The following is a 14,188-nucleotide window of genomic DNA, read 5'->3' on the forward strand; positions in this document are numbered from 1 at the left end:
CCATAAGGCACTGGTTAGATCAATGGCATCTTACAGTCACAGATCTAAGGAATCTGTATATGAAGATATTCTACAGTCAAATTAGTTAAATCACAGCCAAATTCCATCAAGCAACAGCAGTGTGTCATAGAGCAAGACTGAAAAAACTAGTCGAAGCCCATATAAGTTTGAAAGGGTCAGCCCATGAGGTAGCTGTGAATAAACTTATATCTTCAACTTTGATAAACTAAAACAACATTGTAACAGAGTTCCATAGATGTGAGAGTGATAAGGTCATACAAAACAGAGTTACTTCAAGTTATCCGCTGTCAAATTTAGTTAAAGTAAATTTCTCTTTCATTGTGTAATCACTTTGGGTTTTTGTTTAAATAAATATGGGCACAGTAAATAAAATCTACTTTTCCTTTAACTTTAAGTCCTGATAAAAAACAGAGGATTTCACTTTTACTTTTTTCCTCATATGTAAATATCTTAAAACTGAAATAAAAATATTTACATATTTGCCAGTAATGTTTTGATATATATTACACAATTAAAGCATCCAATACACTTTTGTGTTACTTTCCAATATGGATATGCTGAATCCGTAATTTGTCCCCTAACACAGCTTGCAAGGTTGTATCCATGTGGTCAGGTGTGCAGGGCCTTGACCGGTTGATGTTGAGCTTCCTTGCACACTAAGGAGTCTGGCACTCAGGTCAGTTGTAATGGTCGAAGCCAGATGGTACCTATCCACTGGGGACGAAGGACACAGACATGCTGGTCACAGTTTAACTTTGGAGGTTGCATATTCTAGCATTATTTAATACTTGATTACATGCATCATTTATCACAATTATGTCTTGATAAAAGTTTGATGCAAAACACAGCAGAGACATGCTGAATATTCAAACTTTGCCCTCTCCTGTCTAATCAACCCCAAAGAGCGGAGCAAGGGGAGCGGGAACTGAAACAAAGAAAAACAAAAGTTAAGATCAGCAAAAAGGGATTCACGGTTCAATAATAAAATAATCTGATTATACCTCTTACACAGAAGAATATTTCAGTTTAAATGAAATAATTTCTATCTATCTATCTATCTATCTATCTATCTATCTATCTATCTATCTATCTATCTGTCTGTCTGTCTGTCTGTCTGTCTGTCTGTCTGTCTGTCTGTCTGTCTGTCTGTCTGTCTGTCTGTCTGTCTGTCTGTCTGTCTGTCTGTCTGTCTGTCTGTCTGTCTGTCTGTCTGTCTGTCTGTCTGTCTGTCTGTCTGTCTGTCTGTCTGTCTGTCTGTCTGTCTATCTATCTATCTATCTATCTATCTATCTATCTATCTATCTATCTATCTATCTATCTATCTATCTATCAATCACTAAAGGGGCAGGTGGTTAAAGTAAAAAAGGGCAAGTATATCCAGATTCTAGTGTGGAATATTGCCCAGAATATCACATTAAAAAATGGTAGTCATGAAGATATACAGCTGCATCAAATCAAGGGAAAACTATAACATAGAATCTACCACTATACATATGTGCATAAACTATGTTATTGTTATCTCAATTTCATTCTGCATGACTCTTCAAATTAGGGAAGTTTTTGAGATATTTAAACCTGCATATAAGCAAAATAGGTAAATTAGATAGCTAGACATATATTCATTTTTACCAAATTACACTGTTAAAGTTATAAATAGAGGGGCACAATACAAGCTTTTAGTGTATTGACATAATGCTCCTAATGATAAATAAAGCATCCCAGGTATTGTGGTTTGCTGTACTTAAGGAGGTGAATATGACCCGTTCAGAATAACAGCTGCATGACAAGCTCTATCATGAAACTGCAGATAATAAAAATGAAATATTTACACATATTACCCTAATGGTTTCATCTCAAGTGGGGTTATCTGTTCATGTTTAAATAAATAAATACTGTCACATGCCCCCATGAAAAAGATAATAAAGAAAACATGCCCAATCAGAGAACCTAAAGCCACTACTAACTGAGCACTCAACTTTAGCTTAAACCTCTTCTGTTTGTGTGTGTTTCTACATACATGTATATAATTTTCTTCTTTCCTTCTTTTTTTCTTCTGTCTATTCTCTCTTCTTCCCTTGCAGTCTCACCCCCACCCCGTGTTGACTGTAGCCAAATGTCTCTTGCTGTTTGTGTATCTGCCTCTTGTCTCGCTTTTGTTTATCTGCCTTTCTTATTAATTACTACAAGCAATGTTTCCAACCGAATCTTTTCACATGATTGTCCAATCTTATCATCTTAGTGATTTTAATATTATCAGTGAAAATGTGTTACAGATTTTAGGCACGGTGAAATTAAGAATATGTTTGCTGTTTTTGTTTTCTTTTGTTCCTTTAACCGCAGTAGTTTTATGTTGGCCATGTCTGTAAATATGTCAGTGACCTCACAGTGATTGATTTGCACATCCTTCCCAATTGTTAATGAGAAAATCGTCTGACAACCGATCTTAAACTGCACAGTTTTGTCTTCACTAGTTTTAATTCAGAGAATGAAGGCTCCACAGTTGCTCTAGACACTGAAAGGGTGCCATATGTTTTAATTAGTCCAGTCATGATGGGAAAAAACAAAAAGATCAGCATTGTTTTCTTTGATGACAGACAGCAGTGATGAGACACTGAATGATGAAAAAAACTAATTTGAGCTGTGAAAAACATTGAGCTTTGCGATTTTTCTTGGTCAACAATGTTTTAAAACTGGCAGAGCTTCTTTTGGCTTGAAGTGCTTTTGGGGGAACTGCTGCAATTCTCCAATTATCTGGGACAGTTAAGCAGTGGAAGCCATTTAAAATATCCCATGTAGTATAATCTCCTCCCTTAGAGTGTTTCTGGAGCTCTGGTGTCTTGAAGTCTACAAACATAGTATACCTTACTACAGTAAAACTCCTGCAAGGTATGGAAAACATAGTCATCAATAGCTTTTGGACCAACAGCATAAAACTTTCCTCTTTCTTGCCTATCCACAGATTTATTAAGTGTGCTCCAGGCCCACAGATACAGCCTTCTTTGTAGATTTCCTCAAATTCTTCTGATCTGCAGTGCGCCAGTCTGTGCTAAATCCCATCCTCAATTGTGTAGGCTACACGCAGGTCCGTGCTTTGCTGCTGTGATGTGTCTTTAGCAACAGCTTTAGCAACACTTGTAAGATGGGACAAGTCATTTAAAAACATCAGAAGAATTCAAAATAAATGTTCTTCAGAATAATTGCTGCATTCCCTGTCATGGGGACTGGTGGACTTCACAATGTAATTTCCTTTATGAACTTTCTGACAACTGGAAGAGCCTTCCTGAGAGACTTTAGAGCAGTTTCTATGCAGGCCCATCCAGTGTCGGAGAGCTTCTGGAGCCTAACTGGGCACTGATGGGATTGCGTTCCTTTATATATTTCCATGAATGTACGTAGTGTGCCATTTTGATCAGTTTGCTATAAACTTTTCAACCAAACAGAAACATGTGGCAAAACAAATATTTGATTTGACACTTTCAACTAACAACACATGAAGACAATGTGCCTGACAATGTATATACAAAGCCTGGACATGTGTTTGGCAATCCAAACTGAAATACCTTACATTGCCCTCTTGTGTTAGTGACTGCATCGCATTATTGACCCCTGCGTTATCAATATTTGGGGGTATTTCCCCTTCAGTACATCCACAAGAGCTTTTCTGCTTGTGGAGTGAATATTGCACACCTGAATAGAGCGCTCCTTGATTTGCATGTTGTGCACATAGAAACATTAGTAGTTAAGTCAATACATATGGAATACATTTCTCTATATTTTTCTCTATATTTTTCTTTGGTTGGAAAGGCATGTCTCGTTGCTTTAGCCAAAGCTTTGATTATGTAATTTTGCATTCTACTTGATTGTAGTGACGCAAGTGGTCTTTTGTGGCTTTCCTGCTCTTCTTTTACCCCATCAAGGGTGCAATTTAATTACACTGTCATACTTGCTAAATGACTCTACAACTTAAAAAAAGCCTAAATTCTGGCTTCCTGAAGTCTCATCATCTCCTCTAAGTGACATACCCTGTCTTACCAGATAAAGAATAATAGCAATCAACTAAGATAAAATGTATCTGCTTCTCTGCTCTTCTTTTTCTTTTGCTACTTGTGACTGAAGGTTACCCGCGTGCAAAGTTGCCTCCAGTGACTTTTTTCTTCTTAAAACTGTTCCACTTCACCATAGCACACCATGCACTGCACTCTAATTTTCTCAAAAGCTCTTTTCCACCTGTTTAACCCTAATGTCTTTCAGGCTTTGCTGCTCATGGGATTTTTCTTATTCAAAAATAGACGGCAGCTGAAACAAATCATGGCATCCCAACTGCATAAATACCGCAGCCACGGGTAATTATCCTACCATTTGTTTTGAATTGACATACCCTCTTCTTTTTTTTTCTTGAAATGAGAGCACTGGTTGGCAGGGTCTGTGGTTTACACACATTTGGATAAAAGCCTCATCATATTTTATTCTGAACTGTAGGACATGGGCTGGCTCACTTGGGTGCTGAAGGTCACTGAGACGCAGAGGTGGGTAGAGTAGCCAAAAGTTCTACTCAAGTAAGAGTAGTACTACTTCAACATATTTTTACTCAAGTAAAAGTAAAAAGTTGTCAGCCAAGAAATAACTCAAGTAAGAGTAAAAAAAGTATTCAGTAAGAAGGCTACTCAAGTACTGAGTAAATAGTAATAATGCTAATGATTTAATATTTTAAATTGGTGCACCTTATGAAGTCTTGCCTTATTAAGACTGTAAAAGGGCTGACACTGTTAGTTCCTTTAAACCAAGATCAAAAACTTATTTGTTTACAGTTGCTGCTGCTATTCCATTGCTATTCCATGTGCATTCCTCTGTAATGTTTTATTTGCTTATGTTCAGTTCATGTACAGGACTTTGAATTGTCTTGTTACTGAAATGTGCTGTACAAATAAACTTGCCTTGCCTTATACAATACAACTTTATTAATAGAACACTTTAAAAATAACACCATTGACCATAGCTCTGTACACCAAATGCCAAGATAACCTGGCCAGCTCTAGCAAGCAGAAATATAATAAAACTATGACCAACTAATAAAACGTGAGAACAATACAGCTAATGCAAAATAGATAAAAGTATGAAATAAAATAAAAATAAAAGCCCCAACTTCCCTAATTGGGTTAAAAGCCAAGGAGAAATAATTTGTTTCAGGAGAAGATTTAAAAGCAGCAAGTGTGTCGGCCTTTCTGGTGGCAGCCTATTCCATAGTTTGGGGGCAGCGACTAAAAACGTTTCTTACCTCTCAACTTCCCTTTTGGCTTCGGGACAACCAACAGTAACTTTCTGGCGGGCCTGAAGCCGCTCGAGGGAGCATACGTTTAAATGAGATAGATAGTGAGGGAATGGCCATGTGAACACTTAAAAACAAATAAAAGAACTTTAAAATAAATCTGAAAACACACTGGAAGCTAATGTAGAGATGCCAAAACAAGAGTTAGATGTTCTCATTTTAGTGCATCAGTTAAAAGGCGTGCAGCAGTGTTTTTAAATAGCTGATGTCAATTGAAGGCTGGCTTAGCCTTTCATAAAGACCATTACAGTTAACTAAATGGGTCGTAATCCAACCATCCATCCATCCATTTTCTAACACGTCTATCCCTGTTGGGGTCTTGAGGGGTGCTGGTGCCTATCTCCTGTCAATGAGTGAGAGGCGGGGTACACCGTGGACAGGTCGCCAGTCCATCGCAGGGCAACAGGTCGTAATAAAGGGATGAATTAAAATCTCAAGATGATGGCGTGAAAGAAAGGGTTTAACTTTAGCCAGTTGTCTTATGATAAAAACTGTATTTGATTACAGATTTAATCTGTGTATCAAGTTAAAAATCATTGTCCAGTCCCACATCCAGGTGTGTTGCTGTCTGAGTCAAATAATCTGATAAAGAACCCAGAATAGCATGGGCTTTATAAACATTGAAGATCTTAAACAGCAATAGCTAAAATTTTTTTGTTCATTAAAATGTGAAAAATTCTATGACATCCATGCTTTGATTTCAGCAGCACAACCCAGAAATGAATTATGGCGTACGGCTTTCTCTTTTTCAGTGGCATATAAATTTCGCTCATCAGGGTGGCTCCATTAAAAATTATCTGATTTACGCTTATGTAAATTATTATATTAGTAAGATGTATTTAGACAACAATACCCCACATGTTCAGATTAGGGATTTTTTAATAATTTAAATTTGAATACTGTTGTTTTTAAATCCACTAAAAGGCAAATGATCATTCAAAAGTTAAAAAATCTCCCAAAACTCAAATAAAATTCTTTTAGATGGATCTTCGTTGTGTATCATGGCTATTTTTAGACCGTGCTGCTGCTCATTAGGCTCTTACAGGTTAGTCACCCTCACTTGACCCCCACATCCTTCCAGAGGTCTCTCACTCTCTAACTAGTATAGACTAACTAGTTACCTAAGTAGCAGCATTCTTTTAGAGCTGGAACGCATTCCTCTATGTAGTGTAAACCAGGTTTTTATTTGAAAAACAAGGAGCACTTGGTTCATTACTTGCATGGAGATTTAGGCTGTTAGTTGTTGGCTGGAGCTAACTAATTGTTGCTACCAGCAGTGATGATTAATGCTTACCTTCTTGAAAAACTTTTGCTATCCATCATTCCCTCCTTGTATCTTCTCCTGACCTGACCTGCTACTTCCTGTGAACTAAACGTGGAAAAAAAGGTTGCGGACTGGATTTCAAATAACGTGGCCATACTCTATGTGAGCAAGGGGAATGGATTGGATAACGACTCACCGATGGGGCTCTGCATTAGAAACAAGAAGTAAAGAGAAATTGACAGATATATGATCATACTTGAGTTAATAATCACAGTTTAGATTTTTCTCAAAAAGTTACTCAACTAAATGTTACTGGGTAAATGTAACTAGTTACTACCCACCTCTTGTGAGATGTGTAGAGCCTCTCTCTGATTTGTAGCTCAAGGTCTTTCACTGTCATTTCTGCCTCTAGCCTTAATTCTCTCTTTGTGCCCTGTGTTGTTGACTGTAGTTGAGTGTCTCTTGTAATGTCATTCTCTATCTCCTCATCTGATCAACCACTTTCCTTCAGTAAAAGCAATAATATAGCTATCAATTATACACTTTTTAAGAACACTACACCTTTACAGTAATAAATTACTGTATAACTGGTTGCTGAACCTCACCGTAGGTTCACTACCAAACAGCCATATGTGTGACGTTCTGTGGAGGAATCCTATATGAGCCAGACACGGAGCTGATGCCAAAGATTTATTAAAGTAGAAGATGGGCAGTCCAGGTGAAAACAAAAAGGTACAGAGCTGGCATCCAAGTGAACAGGAAAATCTTGGGCAGACTCAAATAACAAAAACAGATCAAAACAGGTGACGGACAGGTAAACAGACTGATCATAAATGCTGGACTGTTCTTACCAATGACGGAGTGAATGGAAGCAAAGCAAGACATCCCGGCAACAAACAGAAAACTAGGGCGGGTTTAAATAGGCGAACGGAAAAGGAAAACAGGGCGGATCTAATTAACCAAAACAGGTGAAAGCAATAGAAGGAACCTACAGACTAATAAAGAAAAACCCTAAGCAAATAAAACCAAGACTAGATGACAACAAGCAGACTAAGCACAAATCAAAACAACACAGCACAGAAATAAATCCTAAAACAGAAAAGTTGACTAACTGAAAATAACCTAAACAACAACAGAACATTACAGAGCCCCCCCCTCAAGGGCGGATTCTAGACGCCCTTAAATGTCTCTACAAAGAAAACTAAATAAAAGTCTGACCGGGCGGGTGGAGGGGGCTACAGGCAGGAGGGTCAGAAAAAAGAACAACCAAAACAAGAGTCCAAAACAGAACAAAACTAAACAAGAGCAACCCAAACTGGGCGCCAGACAAACAACAAGAGTCCGGTGGGCGTCCCGGATGACGGCCCCAGCGTGGCAGGTTCTCCGGCGGTCGCCCGGGCGACGGCCCCAGCGTGACAGACGTTCCGGCGGGCGTCCAGGAGGACGGCCCCGGCGTGACAGACGTTCCGGCGGGCGTCCAGGAGGACGGCCCCGGCGTGACAGACGTTCCGGCGGGCGTCCAGGAGGACGGCCCCGGCGTGACAGACGTTCCGGCGGGCGTCCAGGAGGACGGCCCCGGCGTGACAGACGTTCCGGCGGACGTTCCCGGCGTGAGAGGTTCTCCGGCGGTTGTCCCGGCGGGCGACCCAGACGTGACAGGTTCTCCGGCGGTCGTCCCGTCGGACGGCCCCGGCGTGACAGGCTCTTCGGCGGTCGTCCCGGCGGACGGCCCCGGCGTGACAGGCTCTCCGGCGGACGGCCCCGGCGTGACAGGCTCTCCGGCGGACGGCCCCGGCGTGACAGGCTCTCCGGCGGACGGCCCCGGCGTGACAGGCTCTCCGGCGGACGGCCCCGGCGTGACAGGCTCTCCGGCGGACGGCCCCGGCGTGACAGGCTCTCCGGCGGACGGCCCCGGCGTGACAGGCTCTCCGGCGGACGGCCCCGGCGCGACAGGCTCTCCGGCGGACGGCCCCGGCGCGACAGGCTCTCCAGCGAACGTCCAGGATGCCGTCGGCGGATCAGGGTGACAGACGGCCGTCGACGGACCAGAAACCTCGGAGGTCTTCGGCGGACCAGAAACCTCGGAGGCCGTCGGCGGGGTCTGGAGAGGAAGAAAACAGAACCTGGCGCCGGACTACAGGCTGAGGAAGGCGCCGGACTACAGGCTAAAGGAGGCGCCAGACTACAGGCTAAAGGAGGCGCCGGACTAAAGACTACGGGCGGCGGCGCCTGGTTAGTGGCTACAGGCGGCGCCTGGTAAGTGGCTACAGGCGGCGGCGCCTGGTTAGTGGCTACAGGCGGCGGCGCCTGGTTAGTGGCTACAGGCGGCGGCGCCTGGTTAGTGGCTACAGGCGGCGGCGCCTGGTTAACGGCTACAGGCGGCGGCGCCTGGTTAACGGCTACAGGCGGCGGCGCCTGGTTAACGGCTACAGGCGGCGGCGCCTGGTCACTGGTTCCCAGTGCGGGAGCCTGACTACAGGCGACGGAGGAAAGAGCCTGACTACAGGCGACTGACAAAGGAACCTGACTACAGGCGACTGACGAAGGAGCCTGACTACAGGCGGCGGAGGAAAGAGCCTGACTACAGGCGACGGAGGAAAGAGCCTGACTACAGGCGACTGACGAAGGAGCCTGACTACAGGCGACGGAGGAAAGAGCCTGACTACAGGCGACGGAGGAAAGAGCCTGACTACAGGCGACTGACGAAGGAGCCTGACTACAGGCGACTGACGAAGGAGCCTGGCTACAGGCGACGGACGGAGGAGCCTGGTTACAGGCGACGGACGAAGGAGCCTGGCTACAGGCGACCGAAGGGGGAGCCTGACTACAGGCGACCGAAGGGGAAGCCTGACTACAGGCGACCGAAGGGGGAGCCTGACTACAGGCGACCGAAGGGGGAGCCTGACTACAGGCGACCGAAGGGGGAGCCTGACTACAGGCGACCGAAGGGGAAGCCTGACTACAGGCGACCGACGAAGGAGCCTGACTACAGGCGACAGACGAAGGAGCCTGACTACAGGCGACAGACGAAGGAACCTGACTACAGGCGACAGACGAAGGAGCCCGACTACAGGCGACAGACGAAGGAGCCTGACTACAGGCGACGGAGGAAAGAGCCCGGCGACAGGCGACCGACGAAGGAGCCTGGCAACAGGCGACTGAAGAGGAAGCCTGGCTACAGACGACTGGAGGGGAAGCCTGGCTACAGGCGACTGGAGGGGAAGCCTGGCTACAGGCGACTGGAGGGGAAGCCTGGCTACAGGCGACTGAAGGGGAAGCCTGGCTAGAGGCGACTGAAGGGGAAGCCTGGCTACAGGCGACTGAAGGGGAAGCCTGGCTACAGGCGACTGAAGGGGAAGCCTGACTACAGGCGACTGAAAGGGGAGCCTGGCTACAGGCGACTGAAGGGAATGCCTGGCTACAGGCAGCTAACGTGGGAGCCTGGCTACAGGCTGCTAAAGTGGGAGCCTGGCTACAGGCTGCTGAGGTGGGAGCCTGGCTACAGGCTGCTAAAGTGGGAGCCTGGCTACAGGCTGCTATAGTGGGAGCCTGACTACAGGCTGCTATAGTGGGAGCCTGGCTACAGGCTGCTAAGGTGGGGGCCTGGTTACAGGCTGCTAAGGTGGGAGCCTGGCTACAGGCTACAGAGGCCACAGGGCTACAGGCTACAGAGGCCACAGGGCTACAGGCTACAGAGGCCACAGGGCTACAGGCTACAGAGGCCACAGGGCTACAGACTACAGAGGCCACAGGGCTGCAGGCTTCAGGAGGCCCCGGGCTGCAGGCTTCAGGAGACCCCGGGCTGCAGGCTTCAGGAGGCCCCGGGCTGCAGGCTTCAGGAGGCCCCGGGCTGCAGACTTCAGGAGGCCCCGGGCTACAGGCTTCAGGCACCAAAGTCAGACCCTTAGCCACCAGGAGTCTCAGAATCAAACCCTGGAGGGTCTCAGAAAGAGACGTCCAATAAAGTCTCTCCCAGAGCTGGCTGTCCATGAGGGCTATCTGGGGTCTGGACTTATAAACAGCACCATGAGGCTCTAGGTCTCCAGGGGGTCCCGGTTGTTGAATCCCCTTCCGAGGCCCTGGGTGCCCGAAGAGCGAAGGATCCCCCTGGGTTCCAACGTCGCAGGCCCGCGATGGACCCCTCTGGGTTCCAACGTCGCACGTCAGCGACGGACCCCTCTGGGTTCCCACGTCGCACGTCAGTGACGGACCCCTCTGGGTTCCCACGTCGGACCCCTCTGGGTTCCCACGTCGGACGTCAGCGACGGACCCCTCTGGGTTCCCACGTCGGACGTCAGCGACGGACCCCCCTGGGTTCCCACGTCGGACGTCAGCGACGGACCCCTCTGGGTTCCCACGTCGGACGTCAGCAACGGACCCCTCTGGGTTCCCACGTCGGACGTTAGCGACGGACCCCCCTGGGTTCCCACGTCGGACGTCAGCGACGGACTCTCCTGGGTGCTTACGTCGCATGCCGGCGACGGACCCTCCTGGGTCAATTTGTCGCTGGCCAGAAGAATCAGGTCCTCCTGGACCTCCTCAAAGGGCTTGACGGGAACCGAGGCGTCGGCCAGACTCACGGTGACAGACCCAGAAGCCGAGGAGTCGGCCGGTTCCTCGGTGACGGACCCAGAAGTCGAGGCGTCGGCCGGTCCCTCGGTGACAGACCCAGAAGCCGAGGCGTCGGCCGGTCCCTCGGTGACAGACCCAGGTCGGCAGTAGAATGTTTTGAGGGCTGATCTATAATGCCCCTCCACCACCTTTAATCTCTGCTCCAGCTCCTCCGAATAATGGGTGAAGAGAGCCTCCCTTAGGCGTTTAATGAGGGGAGCAAATGTCCTTATCCTGTCCTCCAGGGCTTTGTAATCAGCTTCTTCAGCGCCACTAGGAGGAGCTGTGGGCGGATTCGGACAGGGAAGTGGAGGGCCCCGATCCACTGAACAGGAAGCGGCAGAGGACGCCGACGGGGCAGCCGGCAAAGGCTGAGAAGCAACGGCCGATCGCTGCTCCGAACGGCTGGAGGACTGGTTAACAGGCCGCCGTCTTCTCCTCCGGTGGCGGGATGGCGGACTTGGCGGGGACTCCGATCTCTCCTGACGAGACGGGACCGCCGACGCCCGCGGCGATTCATGCGCCTCGTCGTCAAGAGATGGGAACGGGATCGATTCCAGAAACAGGTCCGGACGGAGCTTCCGGATTACCTCCGTGTCGACCTCCAGGAAGACGTCCGGATCTGGAAGACACCGCGGTGAAGATGATCGAACGGAGAGCTCCGGTGAGTGACTTATGAGGCTGGGGTGGGGGGGTGTAGAGTCTGTCTGGGATAGCATAGCTCCTCCAGAACGGAAAAAACGTGTCGGCTTAGGATTCATTTGACTGGCCGGGATGTACTGTGACGTTCTGTGGAGGAATCCTATATGAGCCAGACACGGAGCTGATGCCAAAGATTTATTAAAGTAGAAGATGGGCAGTCCAGGTGAAAACAAAAAGGTACAGAGCTGGCATCCAAGTGAACAGGAAAATCTTGGGCAGACTCAAATAACAAAAACAGATCAAAACAGGTGACGGACAGGTAAACAGACTGATCATAAATGCTGGACTGTTCTTACCAATGACGGAGTGAATGGAAGCAAAGCAAGACATCCCGGCAACAAACAGAAAACTAGGGCGGGTTTAAATAGGCGAACGGAAAAGGAAAACAGGGCGGATCTAATTAACCAAAACAGGTGAAAGCAATAGAAGGAACCTACAGACTAATAAAGAAAAACCCTAAGCAAATAAAACCAAGACTAGATGACAACAAGCAGACTAAGCACAAATCAAAACAACACAGCACAGAAATAAATCCTAAAACAGAAAAGTTGACTAACTGAAAATAACCTAAACAACAACAGAACATTACAATATGTTGACTATAAAAAGTTAGTATTTTTGTTCTTACATATTGTACTGTTTCTAACCAAGTTGGTTAACAAACCACTAGTTTTGGGCTATATACTAAAAGGTTAAACATAAAATAACGATAGCACAAATGCATCTCATCATCACACATATCCTCAAAGTAGCTATTCTACCAATATTATAATACTGGTGAGTGACAGTGATTGTAAATGTGAAAGGGAAAGTACATTTTAGGCTCTGTTTACACAACAACATTTTTTTTCTGTTTCTGTTAGCACTTTTACATGACAATGTTCTTATTGCAATCTCTGTTTATTTGCCGAAAGTGGAGATGTGAAAATGGGATAACTCCCTGGTGCCAGGGCTTGGTGCTAGGTTCTTTATAAACTCAAAATGAGTCCAAAATTTAAAATTTTAAAACTATCCATCCGTCTATCCATTTTCTGACCCGCTTAATCCCTCATGGGGTCCCGGGGGTTGCTGGTGCGTTCACTGGGCGAGAGGCGGGGTACACCCTGAACAGGTCGCCAGTCTGTCGCAGACCATTAGAACTAATTAACTTTAAAGATGGTAGATAAGAAAGATTACCTATGAACAGACATGGTTTAAATTGTTGGAAACTTAAGGTGACTTATAAAAGCACCAAATCTGGTTATATTCAGAAAAGTCAGCAGCACAGGCAGTATTACGCCATTTGCCATTGTTCACATTTTCTTCCACTGTAGTATTAAAATTGTTGGCAGCCATTATATTACGTGTGTGCGCCTTAATTTCTACTGATTTCTGTCATACTGTGCATGAGCCATCCATGTATGAAAAGTTCAGTGTTTCCTGTTGACATGAAAACAGAAACTGGGATATTTTCAAATCCTTGCACTCTGGAACCCGTTTCCAAATTGTGCCATTGTCAGAGAAAACATTCACCGTTGGCGTGTAAATGAACAGTATAAACACAAACAAATTTTTCTCTTTTCATCAGAAGCAGTTGTCATGTAAACAGGGCCTTAGGCACCAAGTCTTTAGCTAACAGCTGGCTCATAGCCAAAACAACAGCAAACTGAATGGTCAGATAAAATGAGCTTCTCCTCACCTATATCCTCCTGCTCAGTACTCTGTCACAAGAGTGCGGAGCCCTCTCCTTTTTTCATCACGCTTGCGTGTGTCATGTTTCAGCCCCTGCCTGCTTAGACTGCTCCTTGTGCTAAAGCAGAAGCAAATGGTACTGAGCTTGTTGTGTCTGACAATAATTCTGGTTTATTGACCAGCAACTGTTTTGAAATCTAGTCTAAAAGCCGAACATTCTGGACTCCACATTCTGCTTCTCTATCTCACTGTGTGAGGGGCAATTATTGCACTCCTCACAGGGGGCAAAGCGTCAAAGGTAACCAGATGACTCGGGATATTGTCAAGTAATTTTTCTTCTGACATAACAAAATAAATAACATTATTAATGCATCTTTTCATTAGGTATCAGAGGAGGGGTTACAGGAAAAAAAAAATACCAAAAGAGATCTGTCTGTCCATCAGTCCGTCCGTCCGTCTGTTTTAGTTGACTGGCTCACCACTATCACAGGAGGCTGTAAATCTTAATATTTAGTAAGTTATATAGATACAATCTACATTTTTGCACTACTTGCTCTAGGATGACCATCATGTTTGTTGGTTGCCTTTTTTAA

This window comes from Fundulus heteroclitus, chromosome 4 (assembly GCF_011125445.2).
Source record: "Fundulus heteroclitus isolate FHET01 chromosome 4, MU-UCD_Fhet_4.1, whole genome shotgun sequence".
NCBI lineage: Eukaryota > Metazoa > Chordata > Actinopteri > Cyprinodontiformes > Fundulidae > Fundulus > Fundulus heteroclitus.